Source organism: Leptonychotes weddellii, chromosome X (assembly GCF_054177405.1).
Source record: "Leptonychotes weddellii isolate Sample4059 chromosome X, ASM5417740v2, whole genome shotgun sequence".
In the NCBI taxonomy this organism is placed as follows: Eukaryota; Metazoa; Chordata; class Mammalia; order Carnivora; family Phocidae; genus Leptonychotes; species Leptonychotes weddellii.
The window spans coordinates 52,824,985-52,843,439 of NC_138385.1; the positions used below are offsets into that span (position 1 = coordinate 52,824,985).

The 18,455-nt window shown below is 36.5% G+C and overlaps 1 long non-coding RNA gene across 1 annotated transcript in view; it reads left to right on the top strand.

The window, feature by feature from the left end:
• Nucleotides 1-632: 632 nt before the first annotated feature.
• Nucleotides 633-18,455, top strand: part of LOC145717819 (uncharacterized) — a 62,652-nt gene continuing 44,829 nt past the window's right edge. The window contains exons 1-2 of the long non-coding RNA XR_014141268.1: nt 633-851; nt 1,638-1,745. This is a non-coding gene — a long non-coding RNA (uncharacterized LOC145717819). The remainder of the gene's footprint in view (nt 852-1,637; nt 1,746-18,455) is intronic.

Consider the following 18,455-nt stretch of genomic DNA (forward strand, 5'->3'; position numbering starts at 1 on the left):
AAATAGTAATTCTGAGATAATTAAAAAATACATCAAATAATTTATTGAAATTCTTAAAAGTAAAAAAAAAATGTTAAATATGAAATGCACATTAGGCTGTGTCCATGGAACAAAAAAGCATCTTGATAGAAAACAAACATTTTTATTTTTGCTTAGATGATATATCATTTATATGTTTTGCTTAGATAATATCTGGATGTTTGGAAATATTTTTTTTAATTTTTTGGCTTATTTTTTATTCATGAATTGAAACTTTAATGTCATGTGGACAGCTATGTTTTATTTCTTCTCCTTGCTTGCCATCAGCTAAAAGTGAATTATATTGAATACTGACCAATAATTAGCAGAAGGATAATTAACATATATAGGCCCAAATAATTCCCAGGTAGTTTCCTTAATTCCAAGTGTCAAAGATTGTTTGTGTTTAATAATGAACGTAGCATGACCAAATGGTTTATAGGTGTTAATCTATTAAACATATTAAATATCCCCTAGGCTTTTTTATGTCTAAGGAAGTGTCACCCCCACCAATTAGTAAGTTGATACTTTAGTTTTTTTGGGTTTTTTTTTGCTTTTTTTTTTTTTTAGTTTGTTGCACTCTTTACCAGTCCTTTTTTTTTTTTTTTTTCTGTTACACCTGAGATACCCCGGAAAAGAAGGTAGAGGAAGAGCTGTGAGTGAGACTTGAGCACTGAACTTTGTAAAAACCATTTGCCTGAAGTAATGAAGAGAGGTGCTAAAGAGAAAATAAAGGAAGTGATGCAGATCGTCTAAGAAAAAGAAACAGGGCACCAACACAGATGAGTAGAAGGCAAGATTTCTCAAAAAGCATGTCACAGAGCAAGAAGGAGGTAAGTGCAAGGAACTGAGGCAGTTCTGTCTCAGTGGTAGACTAAATAAAAGAACCATTCAAGGAAGGGCAAAGGTTACTTTCAAAATAGATCCCCCAAGCATCATGCTGTAACATATAGATGCCAAATATACAAACTTCTGTTATAGGCATCAGTGATCAATTCAAAATAGAGTTTGCTCATATTTATCCCTTCTCAAATGGCAAAATATTTCATCTGCTGTCGTAGTCTCTAATTTGCATAGAAGTGCAGTGTCTCTGAACACTTCTTGTACAATTTTTAACAGCAAGGGGAAAAATCATGGCCAGAATACCAAAGGTAAATTTGCCACAAATACTGCAGATGCATATCTAAGGACTTAATCAGTTTCACCCTGCATTAGATATCACTATAAATTAATATTTTAGCATTTTTTTAAATTTTCTGCTTTGCACTTTCTATTTGAAGCTATCCTGCCAATCCCAGTTAATCTCGCCAAACAAATTGGTGAAAGATTCTGTTGGCTTTAGTGCAAAATCAACCAGGAGGTGGCTCTTTCTGCAAATACAAACAGCTTTCAAGAAATGAAACACTCTTCTTCTATAGAGATTTTAATGCTTGCTTTTATGGAGAGTTTCAATATAAAGCAAACATGTAGCCTAAAGTAATGGTTGTTTTATTGTGAATTTTAAAACCAGCCAGTAAAAGACTGCTGGGACATGTAAATGGTACTCATTTAATATAGATGGTCAGGAAACTAGTTACTTTGACTAGTTGAGTGAGTTCTGTTTAACTCATAAATTTCAGTTCCTAATCGGATCTAGATTTTATCACTAGAAGACCCAACAGCAAGAGAACTTGGGACTTTCAGGATAATACTAGATAAGCCCAGTCCTGCAAGGAACTTTCTAACAGGTTAGTATGCTTCTGTATTTCTAAAGTTTAAATTACAAATTGGAGGACAAATTAGAATTCAAGCATGCTAACAATCAGAGAACAGAGAATATAAAGTGACTATTATAATGAAATATTTTAATTTTTGTCAGACAATAGTTTGTGGAATCAGTCTCATATTATAGTATAATGGAGTTCTTAATAATAGATTCTAGATATAGGAATTGAGAGGAGAAAAAGGGTCATGTGAAGTAGCACATTCAAGAAAGATTTCCTTGAGCAGATAAGATTTATGATGGACTTAAAAATAATGGGGATGACAGTTGCTTGGATGAATTCCGAAGATAAAGAAGGATATTTTGTTAGAAAGCCTCCTTGAGCAACAGGTGTGAGGGATAGGGGAGGAAACTAACATGAGTAGAAAGTAAAGCAGAGTAAGATAAAACCTTACAAGTTTTGAAAGAGAACATCTATCTCTGAATAGAGAAACAGAGAGTGATTTTAAAGTGCAGAGTGTAAGTTGTACAGAGCAACCCATCTTCCTTCTCTGCTTTAAGGCACATAGTTAATGGCATGAAGTTTGAATTTTAACACAAAATAATTATTTTTTGTAACTAATTCAGATGTTTTAGCAGAATAGTCTCATTTCTTCTTTTCATAAAATTTTCTTATATAGGCTTGTTGTTTGAGTGGTACTTCTATCACATTTCAAATTTCAGGTGTTGCTTTTTCTCCTCTAGAATAATTCTCAAATTTCAAAATAGAAACCTATAAGAATATATAAAGTAGTCAACACTGAGCTATAGCTAGATTTCTTTCATGGGACCTATGTCTTTCATCAGTTCTGTGTGATTTTTTGCATGATATTTCAAGACTAAAATGTAACAGATGAGGTAAGGAGAAAGCCTAAAGACCAAGGGCCATTTAGAAAAAAAGCTATGACTTACTATGTTGGGTGAGATGTCAGAAGAGGGCACCACAGGCTTTAGGAGCACTTCTGTCAATCTACTGCTAGCTCTTTAAGAAGAAGGTAGTTAGAATGATGAAACCATGTTATTATTGTTTTCAAATAATTATAGGGTTTTTGTGTAGGCAGTTACAGGAAATGTTTCCTCAGAAGATAGAAATAATTATACTTGAAACTTATTTCACTAATTTTTAAGTGTCTACCTCAAATTCAAATTCTCCATGCCTACCTCCTAGAGGAATAATAAAACACAGGTTTCCAAACTTAATCATTTTTGCCATTTATTTCCAGAATCTTAGAGATTAATAAGGTCTTAGAGATTATATCTAACTCTCTTATTTGACAGAAAGAGAAGCTGAGATACTAAAGGAGTCACACAATTGGATGTTGACAGAGTTGGAATGAGATTTCAGGATTCTCAGTTTTCTGTGGGGCTCTCTCTAATATAGCAAGCTAGCAAGTCCACTAAAAAAGTTATGTGTATAGTAGTAATGTAAAAACAAATTATCCTCATTGGTTACAGATGCTTACTAAAACATTGAAAGATAAAATGACATTATATCTGGGAATTGCTTTAAAATTCTTTAGTAAAAATTGTGAGGGAAGGCAGATAAGTGCAACAAGATTGGCAACATATTCTTAATTATTAAAGTTGGGTTATGGGCACATTAGGATTCATCATGCCATTCTATTTTTGTTTTAATATGTCTATAATAAATATTTTTAAAAGTAATGCATTGGGGAAAGTCTATGTAACATAAATTATGTATAATCTATAGATTTTAATAATCCATTATAATAACCATGGTCAAAAATTTCTTATAAAACATGCTCTCATACCAACAAAAGTTTTATAAATAGGTGCTTGCTAAAGAGTGTGCCTGTTTATAATACTGTACACTACCATGTGCTAAAATGGGGGACTTTGCTTTTAAGAGAAATATAATTTAGATTGCAAATGTGGAGACTAGGGGTGCCTGGGTGGCTCAGTCAGTTAAGTGGCTGCCTTCGGCTCAGGTCATGGTCCCAGGGTCCTGGGACTGAGCCCAGTATCAGCTCCCTGCTCAGTGGAGAGCCTGCTTCTCCCTCTCCCTCTGCCTGCCGCTCTACCTACTTGTGCTCTCTATCTCCCTGTCAAATAAATAAAAATCTTTAAAATATTAAAAAAGCAAATGTGGAGACTATAACTTTATTATTTGCCCCATATTACATCTGTTGGGTCCTTTAATTTTATCCAACAAAACCAACAAATTTGTGGTAAGGTGTGTATATTCGTGCGTATGTGAAGAGGGGAGCAGGATACTTCTCAATACAATATGATTCAGCAACAATTGATTTCAATGAATATTTCCAGAACAATTTGCTATTGTACATTAAAACTTTAATTTTCAAGGAAAACAAACCAATTAAAAAAGCAATTCCTCTGCCATCACCCACCCAATACATAGCTACACAGACATAGAATGCTGATGGATCATCAGCAGGGGAGCATCAGTGAAATAGATCAAAGGGAAAGAAGCTGAAACTCTGGCTACATATAAATATTTTGGATTTTTCTGAAAGAGAAAAACACCTTTTAAACATCTGCAAACAGGGACCATATGTGCCTTCTGGTTGCATAGCATATATGAGAACTAAGAGCTTATGTAGCAAAAAAACTAACTTATTATATAGAAGCCCCTCCAAAAAACATAAATAAATAAACTATAAATAAACAAAACCCCTTAGATATTTAGTAAATTAAATAAATAGCTAGCAAAAAAAACATTAAAGGCTGAAATTTAATGGTAGAAGGGGATCATACTGTCCAAATCATTTTTGAAACAATTTTTCTGTGATTCTTCCACTCCAGAACATAATTGGATAGGAGAGTGACCAAGAATGACTTCCACTTCATAAAATGTAATGTACTTCTCTATGAAGGAAAATAGGTAATTTGGTCTAAATCTACTAATGATCAGACACACCCCCACTATTTTTTTCTCCAAAGGGAGATGGGTTTATGTTACTTTGCCCTGATTTTTTTTCAGCTTTCATATTTTGTAAATTTTATTTGTGTTTCTTGGACATATGGGACAATTTGCCAAGAAAGACACTAGCTCAGTAGTATACTAAACACTTGCAAACAATAGTTCTTCCTATAAAGGTTTGCTCTCTGTCTCTGAAGGAAGTTTCTGGGCAAATGATTGACATTTTGAAAACATTTTAAGAAAAAAGTGCAGGTATGGGGAAGTAAAGGTCATGAAGTGCAGGGGGCTTTAGAAAACCTAGCTTGTGCAGGCAGTGTAAACACACTGAAAAGTACCAAGATAAATGAAACCAGGTGCATGAAAGAGAGACAGATGTGAAATCTGAGTTAGAGTCAAATTACCCACTTAGCCTGGTTTAGATTCATGTTGGTATGATGGAGTAGGGCCAAAATATGAAGTCTTGGCTGGGCTAAAGCTAAATGAGTTTGATGTACTTAGGAATTGAGTTTTATTTTGAATAAAAATTCACCTTAACTTCTAAAATGGAACACTAGAATTTTAGTTTTATTTATTTTATTTTTTTTTTAAAGATTTTATTATTTGACAGAGAGAGACACACAGAGAGAGGGAACACAAGCAGGGGGAGTGGGAGAGGGAGAAGCAGGCCTCCCGCAGAGCAGGGAGCCCGATGCGGGGCTCGATCCCAGGACCCTGGGATCATGACCTGAGCTGAAGGCAGACGCTTAACGACTGAGCCACCCAGGCGCCCCTAGAATTTTAGTTTTAAAAGAGAAGATATTCAGTCAAAAAATATCCTGTACTTGTAAGAGCAGAAGTGTTCTAAAGCAAGGGTGGGAATGGGAAGTGAGAGAATGAGGAAAGCTGAAGTCCAAACAGAAGACATTATTTAAAAATAAGATCATACTGGAAGTCAGGACACCTGGATTCTAGCTGCAGTTCTTTTAATTTAATTTAATTTTATTTTATTATGTTATGTCCCCAAACAATACACCATTAATTTTTGATGTAGTGATCCATGATTCATTGTTTTCGTATAACACCCAGTGCTCCATGCAGTACGTTCCCTCTTTACTACCCATCACCGGGCTAACACATCCCCCCACCCACCTCCCTTCTAAAACCCTCAGTTTGTTTCTCGGAGTCCATAGTCTCTCATGGTTTGTCTCCCCATCTGATTCCTCCCCCTTCATTTTTCCCTTCCTTCTCCTAATCTTCTCCATGCTATTTCTTATGTTCCACAAATAAGTGAAACCATATGATAATTGACCATCTCTGCTTGACTTATTTCACTTAACATAGTCTCCTCCAGTCCCATCTATGTTGATGTAAAAGTTCGGTATTCATCCTTTCTGATAGCTGAGTAGTATTCCATTGTATATATGGACCACATCTTTATCCGTCTGTCTGCTGAAGGGCATCTCGGCTCTTTCCACAGTTTGGCTATTGTGGACATTCTGCTATGAACATTGGGGTGCATATGGCCCTTCTTTTCACTACATCTGTGTCTTTGGGGTAAATACCCAGGAGTGCAATTGCTGGGTCATAGGGTAGCTCTACTTTTAGTTTTTTGAGGCACCTCCACACTGTTTTCCAAAGTGGCTGTACCAACTTGGCTCTCCTTTCTCCACAACCTCTCCAACATTTGTTGTTTCTTGCCTTGTCAATTTTTGCCATTCTAACTGGTGTAAAGTGGTATCTCAATGTGGTTTTGATTTGAAATTCCCTGATGGCTAATGATGATGAACATTTTTTCATGTGTCTGTTAGCCATTTGTATGTCTTCTTCAGAGAAGTGTCTGTTCATCTCTTCTGCCCACTTTTTTTTTGACTTGTTTTTTGGGTGTTGAGTTTGAGAAGTTCTTTATAGATCTTGGATACCAGCCCTTCATCTGTAGTGTCATTTGCAAATATCTTCTCCCATTCTGTGGGTTGCCTCTTTGTTTTGTTGACTGTTTCCTTTGCTGTGCAGAAGCTTTTTATCTTGATGAAGTCCCAAAAGTTCATTTTTGCTTTTGTTTCACTGGCCTTTGGAGATATATCTGCAAGGAAGTTGCTGTGGCCGATGTCAAAGAGGTTACTGCCTATGTTTTTCTCTAGGATTTTGATGGATTCCTGTCTCACTTTGAGGTCTTTCATCCATTTTGAGTTTATCTTTGTGTATGGTGTTAGAGAATGGTCGAGTTTCATTCTTCTATATATAGCTGTCCGATGTTCCCAGCACCATTTATTGAAGAGACTGTCTTTTTTCCATTGCATATTTTTTCCTGCTTTGTCAAAGGTTATTTGACCATAGAGTTGAGGGTTCATATCTGGGCTCTTTATTCTGTTCCATTGGTCTATATGTCTGTTTCTGTGCCAGTACCATGCTGTCTTGGTGATCACTGCAGTTCTGATGTTAACTGGCTATGTTACCTTTAGGGAAGTCCTAGCCCTCTTTGGGCTTTGTTTCCTCATCCAATTATTTGAGATGGTTATACTGAGTAGTCTTCCAGGCCTTTTATAATTCTGCATTTCTAGTTAAAGTCATTTGGAATCATTTACTGCAAATTTGCTAGATTTTGACTGATGTTCATTTATAGCTAATAGCTAATAAAGCTAATTAAGATAATAAATTAATATTGATTTTAGTTGGGGAATTTTGCTACCATTCTAATCATGTTGATGCTAAATATTTGGGTTTGAAACATGCTGAGCACCAATCTTTACTGCTTATGTCTGGAGATAAAAAATGGAGAAAAGTAGAGAGAATTGGGCTATTTCCTAAACCCAGGAAAACACACCCTGGAAGTGGCTGATTTGGCGAAATTTTTGACGGTATTTTCTTTTTACATTTATACTCCAAACTCCTCTCCAGTCACTACGATTTATAGTTAAACCTGGTGTTCCTGTCCTAGTTGGCTGCTTTGCTGTCTCTTTTCATGGGCCCCCAAGATTTATGTAGTTGTTAAGAGATGTGATCATTGTCTAACTTTCCCTTCTGTTTGTAGAGATTGAGGCTTTGCACATATGAATCCATCTGTATCAAGATTTTTTTTCCTGGTCCAAATCTGATGATGTCCTTTTCCAAATTTCACTTTCTTTCTTTAACTCTTTGACTGTTACATTAGCTACCTCTTATAATTGTGGCTGTAGGTCTAAATATGCCAGTAAATTTAGGAAGGAAAATTTAAGTGACAACCTATTAAGCCTCAAGTAATAGCTCTTCTTTCAAAGGGTCACTTAATGTGGGACTTGTCTCCATGGAGTGTACAAAAAAGAAATGACCTTTCTAAGATAGTGAAATATTTCTGTCCTAGGTCAGTTTCATTTTTGCCATGGCCTTGCTGTGTGATCTCAGACAGGAGTCAGTCTTTCAGGATAAGAGAAGTTCTTTTGTAACATACTCTGTGGATACAAAGCAGATGTAGAACTGCATCCATTTGCCACAAGTGGCATACAAAATAATTTTGGGAGGGATGCTTAGGTGGCTCAATTGGTTAAGCATCTGCCTTTGGCTCAGGTCATGATCTCAGAGTCCTGGGATCAAGCCCCACGTCGGGCTCCCTGCTTGGAAGGGAGCCTGCTTCTCCCTCTCCTCTCTGTTTGTGCTCACTCTCGCTATCTCTGTCTCTCTCTCAAATAAATAAATAAAACCTTTAAAAAATAATTTGGGGAAATTTATAATTTTTATTTTAATAACTAATGAATAAATTATTATTTATAATAGAATTATTTTTTGCAATTATCATCCTTTTATGTCAGATGTAACTTGCCTCCCAAACATATAGTAATAAAATATTTCCTTTTAAAGAAAGTTAAAATAACATTAAATAAAATTAAATTTAAATAAAGAAAGAAATGCTTCCTATTATGCATATTAACTGGTGATAAGCAGGTATGGAAAAATCATGAAGAATGTACAAGAATGATTGAAATTTATGAAACACAGTACCAGGCAACCTCAAGGTTGCTGTCAGCCCTTAGATTCAGTAATTTCATCAATGGTCACTAAAAGGAGAATTATGAAATTATTTTCTCTCCACCTTCTTTTTTTTTTTTTGAAGATTTTATTTATTTATTTGAGAGAGAGAGAATGAGAGAGAGAGAACACCTGAGAGGGAATTGGGTCAGAGGACGAAGCAGACTCCCTGCCGAGCAGGAAGCCCAATGCGGGACTCGATCCAGGGACCCCAGGATCATGACCTGAGCCAAAGGCAGTCGCTTAACCAACTGAGCCACCCAGGCACCCGTTCTCTCCACCTTCTTATTCTCCCTCCACTCAGTGCCATGTTTAGTACTGTCTGTGGAGTGTTCATTTATTCCAAAAGTATCAGCACTGCCTAGGTCATATCTTCAGTAAGAGCAATTCACCCACTAGATGAAAGGCTGTCTTACCACAAGTTGACATTGCTCTTCTTGGAAATTACTATAACAATTCTATAAACAGATATCCTTTTTCAAAAGGTGTCAGAAGGGTGAGAGAGCTAAACCATGAATTCTCATTTAACCATAAATGTTCATGAAAAATGTCATGGTCATAATAAGCTTCATATAATCGTTTAGACTTTTGGGCTGCATGGCTGTTTCACAAGTTAAGGTATAGGTTCTCTACTATTGTGGGGCATGTGTTTCATGAATGGCACGGTGCTATTTGAACATTTGCAACTCAGAATAAAACCAAAAGAACAAGCTAAATTCCCAAACAAAAGATCTGTTATGGTCACTGTGAGAAAGCAATTTCAAATGACCTTCAGAGAAAGCACCATGCCAGGATTAGGGGTGTGTGTGTGTGTGTGTGTGTGTGTGTATACACTTTGGGGTTTATTCAAGCTCAGCTACCTTTTGCTTCATTAGGGGGAATGGAACCCTCTAACACTTTGCCCAGGAAGCTGTGATTTTTGACCCATATCAACATTTATTAAGGTTTGTGTTTTTGCTAGTTCTTTGGACACTAGAGATTAATGAAGTTATCTTTTATGTGAATAGCACCTATATTTCCATTAACATCTTAAGTCTCAGACAACCTAGGAAAGTAAGCAGAGCAGACATTGCTGTCTGCACTTTAGAAGAAAGAAAACTGAAAACTAGCTGGAGAGGCATATCTGATCCACATTGTATATTAATGGCAGAGTAGACAGCATAAATAGAGAACCAAGGCATTTTGGCCTCTTAGGAAATTCTAGGTCCTGTCTAGACCAGATTGTCACTGGAAGTAGCAGTGGTAAAGGGTTCTAGATAAAGAGGAAAAGGTAGAGGTGAATGTACTAAGCCCTTCCTTCAATGTTCAGATATCTTTTGAAAGGCATGCACAGTCCCATACTTCCAAGCTATCCTGAGAGTTGAGCATCCCTGGAAGAAGCTGTTCAGCTGCCCTGGTATAAACTGGTAAAAGGAAGCCATCTGAGGTCTATTTATATAAACACAACCTTTGAGCTATCTAGTCTGAGAATACAACTGAATAAATCATTACACAGTTTTTTTGTTTTTTTTTTTTGCCTTCAGGTGAGTAAACCTTTTCACTTTCAAATAACATTTAATGTGGCAATAAATTACCTTTAAACATTCATAAGGGCAACAGAGCTAAGAATAGTATATTTGTAGCTATATTTCTGTCTTTGATTAAGACAGATTTCATACTAGTAAGAACCAAAGGGGAGCAATTGTAATTTCCTTAATTTCTCTTTCTTCTGTCTCATTGTTAGTGTATAGAAATGCAACTGATTTCTGTGCATTGATTTTATATCCTTCCACATTGCTGAATTCCTGTATGAGTTCTAGGGGTGGACTCTTTTAGGTTTTCCATATAAAGTATCATGTCATCTGTGAAGAGTGGGAGTTTAACTTCTTTTTTGCTAATTTGAATGCCTTTTATTTCTTTTGTTGTCTGATTGCTAAGGCTAGGACTTCTAGTACTATGTTGAACATCACTTGGCATCATGAAAATACAAATCAAAACCACAATGAGATACCACCTCACACCAGTCAGAGTGGCTAAAATTAACAAGTCAGGAAAAACAAATGTTGGCAAGGATGTGGAGAGAGGGGAACCCTCTTACACTGTTGGTGGGAATGCAAGCTGGTACAGCCACTCTGGAAAACAGTATGGAGGTTCCTCAAGAAGTTAAAAGTAGAGTTACCCTACAACCCAGCAATTGCACTACTAGGTATTTACCCCAAAGATACAAATGTAGTGATCTGAAGGGTCACCTGCATATATGTATATATATATGGAATATTACTCAACCATCAAAATCAAAAAGGATGGAATCTTACCATTTACATTGACGTGGATGGAACTGGAGGGTATTATGCTGAACAAAATAAGTTAAACAGAGAAAGACAATTATCATATGATTTCACTTATCTGTGGAATATAAGGAATAGCGCAGAGGATCATAGGGGAAGGGAGGGAAAACTGAATGGGAAGAAATTAGAGAGGGAGACAAACCATGAAAGACTCTTAACTATAGGAAACAAACAGGGTTGCTAGAGAGAAGGTGGGTGGGGGGATGGGGTAATTGGATGATGGGCATTGAGGGCACGTGATGCGATGAGCTTTGGGTGTTATATGCAACTGATGAATTACTAAACTTTACATCTGAAACTAATGATGTACTATTATTGGCTAACTGAATTTAAATTTAAAAAAATGAAAGGGGAGAGAAAACAAGGCCATAAATAGAGATTTAGGAATCATCAGTATAGAGGTAGTAATCAAAATCATAAAAGTAGGTGTGTTTGCCCAGTGTGAGTGGGCAGCACTAGAAGAGCAATAGTCCTTGGATGTAACCTGGGAAAGGACAATATTTAAGGGCTGGACAGGGGAGAGTTGTACCAAAAGGTAACAGACATAGAAATAGAAAGAAAATCAGGATAGCTATTGGATTAAGAAAATTTAAGGGAACAAATTTTCAAAAGTGGTGGTGAACAGTGTCAAACATTTTAAAAAGGCCAAAGGCAATGAAATGAGGACTTGAGAAAATACCACTTCATGTATTTATTGGGAAGTCACTAGTAACTTTTAATGGAATATTTTTATTAGAAGATGAGATTACCAGGTTTTAAGAGATATTGGAAAATAAAGATATGGATGCAGTGGGTAAAAGTCATTTGTAGTAAAAACTTGGGGGTGAAAGATGGTAAAAACAGAATGGTAACTTTGATGAAAAAGAATTATGCTATGTTTAATGATACATAAAAACTTCTTATCTTAAAAATCAGAACAGAATGGTAGGTGAGGCAATGGGGTTAATGTAGCTTATATCTGTCTATCTTTAAGTTATAAACAAAAACACCTATGTGGTTTTTGCATTTGGTTTTAACATAGCAGAAAAGAAAAATGAGCTCATTGTTACTTCAGTGTGTCATTGCACTATGTATGCCAGTATTTGTCTCCTCATTTTCCACTGAGATTAAGTAGTGCTACCCAAACTGTTCCCTGACTCTGGGAAAAGTATTTTCATAGTTCTGATGGTACCATTTTTTTTTTAACCTAGTGGATGTTTTAGTTATTTCTGTCACCTTTTAAAGAACTTCTATTAACCTCTATTTACAAGTTTCAGTGAAAACAGGTGGCCCAGGGAAAGAAATAGATAAGTGCTGATGTGACTAATGAATAGTCCAGGGACACAAATAGTCATTTCCAAAAGGTCCACAATATTTTAAATTTCTTTATAAATCAATGATTTTGAAAGTATACACATATATATAGTATATGCCTTTTATTTATTTTTACAGTATTTTCATAGCAGCTTTTCTCTGCAGTGCTCAGTAGTGGGGATCTCAAAATAGCAACCTGTTCTTATGAGGACTCAGGGAAAGTCTGACTAACACTGTTGGCAAGGTCTCAGGTTCCCCTCCCATCTCAAACCTTCCCCCTTTTTCCTTGTATTTCCTTGACTTCTTTTTCAGGATTAATTCCCAAGTTGAATCATAGTCTTTCAATGTCTGCCAGTTCCCATTCCTTCCCAAGTGTGACCGAAATATGAACACATGGAATCCCCCAACCTGTGGTAAAAAATCTCCATGGCCTGAGCACTTGATCAGGTCATATTTCATCAGCAGCAGTGGGTAATGTCTGAGAATATAAGGCATACGTAAAGAGGCTAACTTCAGCTTAGCCTGAGTTTTATAAGTAGAGTCTTCAGGGATTTCGTGGCTTTTCTTCTTTAGTTAGAAAAATATATGCATTTCACATCACTAGTAATCCTCAAATGTAACTTACTGCCACCTGTTTGTTGAAACTCTTTTGTTACTCAAGCATCTCAGTAATTTCACTTAATTTCCAAACCTCCAACCATCTATAAGCCACCCGTTTTGAATTTTAATATTTGCAATAATTCTGCCTCATATCTAGATAGTTGGTGATATGTTTTAAATGGTGAAATTAAACTTAAAATAACTTTCACATTGTTGCTTAGATAGCCCCAACCTTAAGACATTAGCATTCAAGGCTCTCCTGTGGCCATTGTCTTTTGCAGGAAATATTCTAAACACTTTATCTGGGAAGTTTAAATTATTCCATTAAGTACTCTTGTATCCACTTTCATATACTATATATCCTAAAGGCAAATCTCCTTAACTAACAGTCAGGCTCTTAAATCTGCTCGTTTAGGTTCATAGTCACCTACTTGCCTCAGCACCAAAACTCAAGCCCAGGACTGCACCCAGAAAAAAAAAAAATGATGAAAGGAATTTGCCTTAGTTCCAGAGATGCTTCTTTGCTCCTCATACCAAAACCATGGCTCAACTCTGATTTAGATGGGTTACTATTGAGCTTTAATGTTTAACTGTTATATAATACTACCTTTAAAATTCTTCCTCCTTCCTCTTTTAGGCCCCAATTAAAATCCCATGAATACATAAAAACAAACAATACCTCAATAGTTTCTCAGTTATCTCTATTTCTTGCAATAAAATAAAACAAGATAAACAAGAATTAAATAATAATAATAATATATTTGGCCTTTAGACAAAGCCAACTTATTCTAACTACTTTGTGCATAGTGTCTGTAATTAATATGAGTAAGAAGACTACCAGAATGGCCTATCTTTAGAGTGTTGTAGTTTCTTTGTCTAATCCATGATTCTACTGTATTTCTCTGAGTATCCGAAGGAAAACATTGGTGGGTTTAGTTCACACATTTCCAATGGCCCAAAGTCTACTCAGTGAGATTAAATCTATCTGGAAGGGGAGTCTGAAGAAAGGTAACAAACTTTTGCTTGTCAAAAGTCTTACAAGTGGAAACATATCTCCATTTGTAAAGATTCAACTAGCTGGGAAAAGCTTCCTTGATCACAGAACATGAAACACATTGGGTACATAAAGAGTGGTTTAATTTGTCTACATAAAATGGTAATGCACCAACTAGCTCATCCACAGATATAAATATTACAGTAAAAACTCAGTTCCAGCAAATTACAACAGAAGGTGCTGTATGACCAAGTTCTCTTTATGAACCAGGAAATAATAGGGGGAAAACTTTGAATTTTTGGTTGGAATATTGTTGTCCAAAAATCACCCTGAACATGTATTTTCTCTTTTTGAGGAAATGTAATCTAAGGCAAAATTGAGATCATGCACTGTTTTAACTGTAACAGGCGAAGGAAGAGGAAGAGTCTCTGCTGAGTTCATTACAAAGAGTTCATTTTCTCATCAAATAGTGATTACTTTTCAAACCACACATCCCTCCCCACCGAAAATATCTCTACCACTAAATTCCCACCCACCTACCCACTGACGTAGAACAGAAACTCACAAAAAGCTCTAGATGCTTTGAAGAAAGAAAAGTGAGGGTGGATCAACACCCACTTTTTCCATCAGGGCTTAGAGCACTTCTTTCCACATGTTAACTACAATGCTATTGACTTTGAGCACAGACTTTGGTATCAAACTGCCTAAGGTCAAATCTTGGCTCAACGTCTTATTAGCAGTGTGACTTTTGGCAAGTCATTTAATACTTTTGTCTTCAATTTCCTCATCTGTATAATGTAATAACAGAATCTATATCATAGGGTAGTTGTGATGATTATATGAGTTGAAATGGTGTTTGCTATCACTATTTTAGGACATAGAATTTTTCATCGTGCCATCTTTGTTACCAGGTTTCATCTAAGCTCAGAATATTTGTCTGGTTGGTTACATTGAACTTCAAAGTACTCCTTGATGTGAGGCATGTTTGTATATATATTGTGTTCAAGTGGCATGTGCATAAACCAGCAAGCTTTGTGTACTGGTTGTTCCTAGGCCAATTGACAACTTTACTATTTATCTTTTACACAAGACTAAATTTTTAAGCTGATTCTTATCCTTTTTCTCTCTATGGAAACTTCTACTATAATATTCTTTTCCCAGATTCTCAGCAGGCAAGTGCTTTTAAGCATAATTCAATTATTTTCTTTGATTGTTAGTACAAGTTCGAATTTAAACGCAGCCTAGTGGCCTGTGAATATTATTAGCTTATTATTATTATTATTATTTTAGGTTTCCTTCAGTGCCTACACAGACTTCCACATTCCACCACCCTCAGGGACCCACAGCTGTTTCAGATAGAGAAGAAAGGTGTGTGCTTTCATTTTGCACTTGTGAAACAGACTAGCACTAGACATTGTTGCCTCACCCTGCCCCCAAAGGCCAAGGGCAAAAAACAAACAAAATCAGTTGGCTCCTCCTTTCTTTTCTGATTTTGCTTTATTTCATATAGATCAAATATGTTTCTTTAGCTTTGAAACTCCTAAGGGTCTTTCAGGTAATTTTATTTCTGTTTTTGAACTCCCTTATTCTGTTGCACACAGAGAGGAAAGTAGATAAGCCATGCCTGTTAGACACATGGTGAAACAGTTCACAGCTGCTGTAACCAAGGCCTACATTCTGGTTTGAATGTGGTTAAGCTGGGAAACTGAAGTGTGGGTGTCTATGGAAACAGCCACTCAAGTGATTATGAGATGAGACATAGAGAAACCAACTTGTAAAAGAGTATGCTAACTCCAGCCTCCTCCAGAAGTGGCAAATTATAACTCTTTGCATTTGTCAAATTGTAATTGGGGCTAGGAGAGCCACCTTAAAATTTTCCTTCAAACAGACTCAGTTTCCAGGCTACAAACTTTCCCTTGGCTTAAAAGGGTGGGTCTGAGTACTCAGGGATATAATCAAATTTGCTATCTTAGGGCTCCAGCTACCTACCTATTTCCATAAAAACACAATCCCTTCCCTCATCATATTTTGTAAGTGTGGCTGCCCAACTTTGTTTCATGGTGCAAGAAGCCTTCTGTAGTGGGTTATAAGAAAGAATGAAGAGAACATTAACATTGCAGTTAGGAACTTGTTCTCGAGTCCTGGTTAACCCAATTATTAGCATTAAGTAAGGAGGCTTTACAGCTTGTGGGAGTCAGACTGCCTGGGATCTTAATTCCAGCTCTGCAAGTTAGTAGTTGTGTAACCTGGGTAAAACTACTTAACATTTTTTACTTCAGTTTTCTCATTTATGAAATAGAGTAACAGGTCCTATATCTCACAGGTTTATATGAGAATTTAATGAAATGATACATAAAACTGGTCTAAGGAAAGATAATGCAATTTTAATAAATGTTATATATTACCATCACCACCACAACCACCATTATCATCATCAAATCTTTATTACTCTCCAGGCAAAATGAAATAACTTTTCTTCTCCCTAGTAGACTTATCTATAAAATGACCATCATGACTTAGGGGTATTGAGAAAAATCCCCAAATTTACTAATTCTAAGCAAAAATGGTAGTCTCTGAAGTGTCATATAACTTGAAGATTGGTAATAATTGTTTATTGATAAGTGTCTTTTTTTTTTTAAAGATTTTATTTATTTGTGAGAGAGAGAATGAGAGACAGAGAACATGAGAGGGAGGAGGGTCAGAGGGAGAAGCAGACTCCCTGCTGAGCAGGGAGCCTGATGTGGGACTCGATCCCGGGACTCCAGGATCATGACCTGAGCCGAAGGCAGTCGCTTAACCAACTGAGCCACCCAGGCGCCCTGATAAGTGTCAAATACAGAAGATAGCAAGTGACTACATACCCCATTCGAGGGCTTTTTCTATGGTGAAATTAACTATAAAGTGAGAAGACAAGTTACGTTCCAGCTGTTTCTGAGTAAATTAATCCTAGTTTTCTCTTTCATTGGCATTTCTTCAACGATTTACATATTCTTACTCACTAGATGCCTTCAGAGTTTCAGCCTGGTTGTCATAGAGCATACAAGACTTGAATAACAGGCCTTTTTGTTTTTGGCATGATATATTATCAGAGAGAAATCTGGGATGGATTGTTCTTCATATATTTTGATTAGCTAAGGCCTGCATTTTCTGTGGGATATCAAAGGAATTGGAAAATTTGTGGTGCTCTTCTTGGTTGCCTTTTTAAAACAATTTTAGCTTTTCTCTGTAGCATTTTTTCCCCAGCATGGTTACATGACAGTTTCAAAGACCCTGACATTAAACTCTAATACTGTAGTTTTCTATAGTCTGTAAGGTAAGGTTTGAAGACTATCAGCTTTGTATTTTTCCTTGTCTGCTTCTTTTTGCTTGTCTCAAGTTTTTATTTAAATTCTAGTTCATTACCATATAGGGCAATATTGGTTTCAGGAGTAGAATTTAATAATTCATCACTTAAATGTAACACCCAGTGCTCATCACAAGTGCCCTCCTTAATACCCATCACCCGTTTAGCCTATCTCCTGCCCACCTCCCTCCATCAACCCTAAGTTTGTTCTCAATACTTAAGAGTGTTTTAAGGTTTGCTTCCCTCTCTTTTTTCCCCTTCCCCTTTGTTCATCTGTTTTGTTTCTTAAATTCCACACTACCCTATCACCCAGCAATTGCACTACTAGGTATTTACCCAAAGGATACAAAAATACTGATTCGAAGGGATACATGCACCCAGATATTTATAGCAGCATTATCAACAATAGCTAAATTATGGAAAGAGCCCAAATGTCTATTGACTGATGAATGGATAAAGATGTGGTACACACACACACACACACACACACACACACACACACATTGGAGTATTACTCAGCCATCAAAAAGAACAAAATCTTACCATTTACAACTATGTGGATAGAGCTAGAGTGTATTACGCTAAGCAAAATAAGTCAGTCAGAGAAAGACAAATAACATATGATTTCACTCATATGTGGAATTTCTGTGTGTTTCTAATATACTTTTTTCTAAGTCATAATTAGCTGGATGTGTCTGGAGTTATGGTTCAGTGTTTAAGTTAAGTGGATCTTTAGTTGTTTAAAGGTCCTGAAAAATGTGAACTATCATCTTCATAATTACTCACAGAGCCAACACTGTGGCAAGGCATAGTTTGCTACTGTTTTTTTTAAATTAAACTTTTTATTTAAATTCAATTTAATTAACATATATTGTATTATTAGTTTCAGAGGTAGAATTTAGTGGTTCATCAGTTGCATACAACACCCAGTGCTCATTACTTCAAGTGCTCTTCTTAATGGCCATCATCCAGGTACCCCTTCCGCCCCACCCACCTCCCTTCCAGCAACCCTGTTTCCTATAGTTGAGTCTTTTATGGTTTGCTTCCCTCTCTGTTTTCTTTTTTTTTTTTTTTTAAGATTTTATTTATTTATTTGAGAGAGAGAGAATGAGAGACAGAGAGCACGAGAGGGAAGAGGGTCAGAGGGAGAAGCAGACCCCCGCTGAGCAGGGAGCCCGATGTGGGACTCGATCCCGGGACTCCAGGATCATGACCTGAGCCGAAGGCAGTCGCTTAACCAACTGAGCCACCCAGGCGCC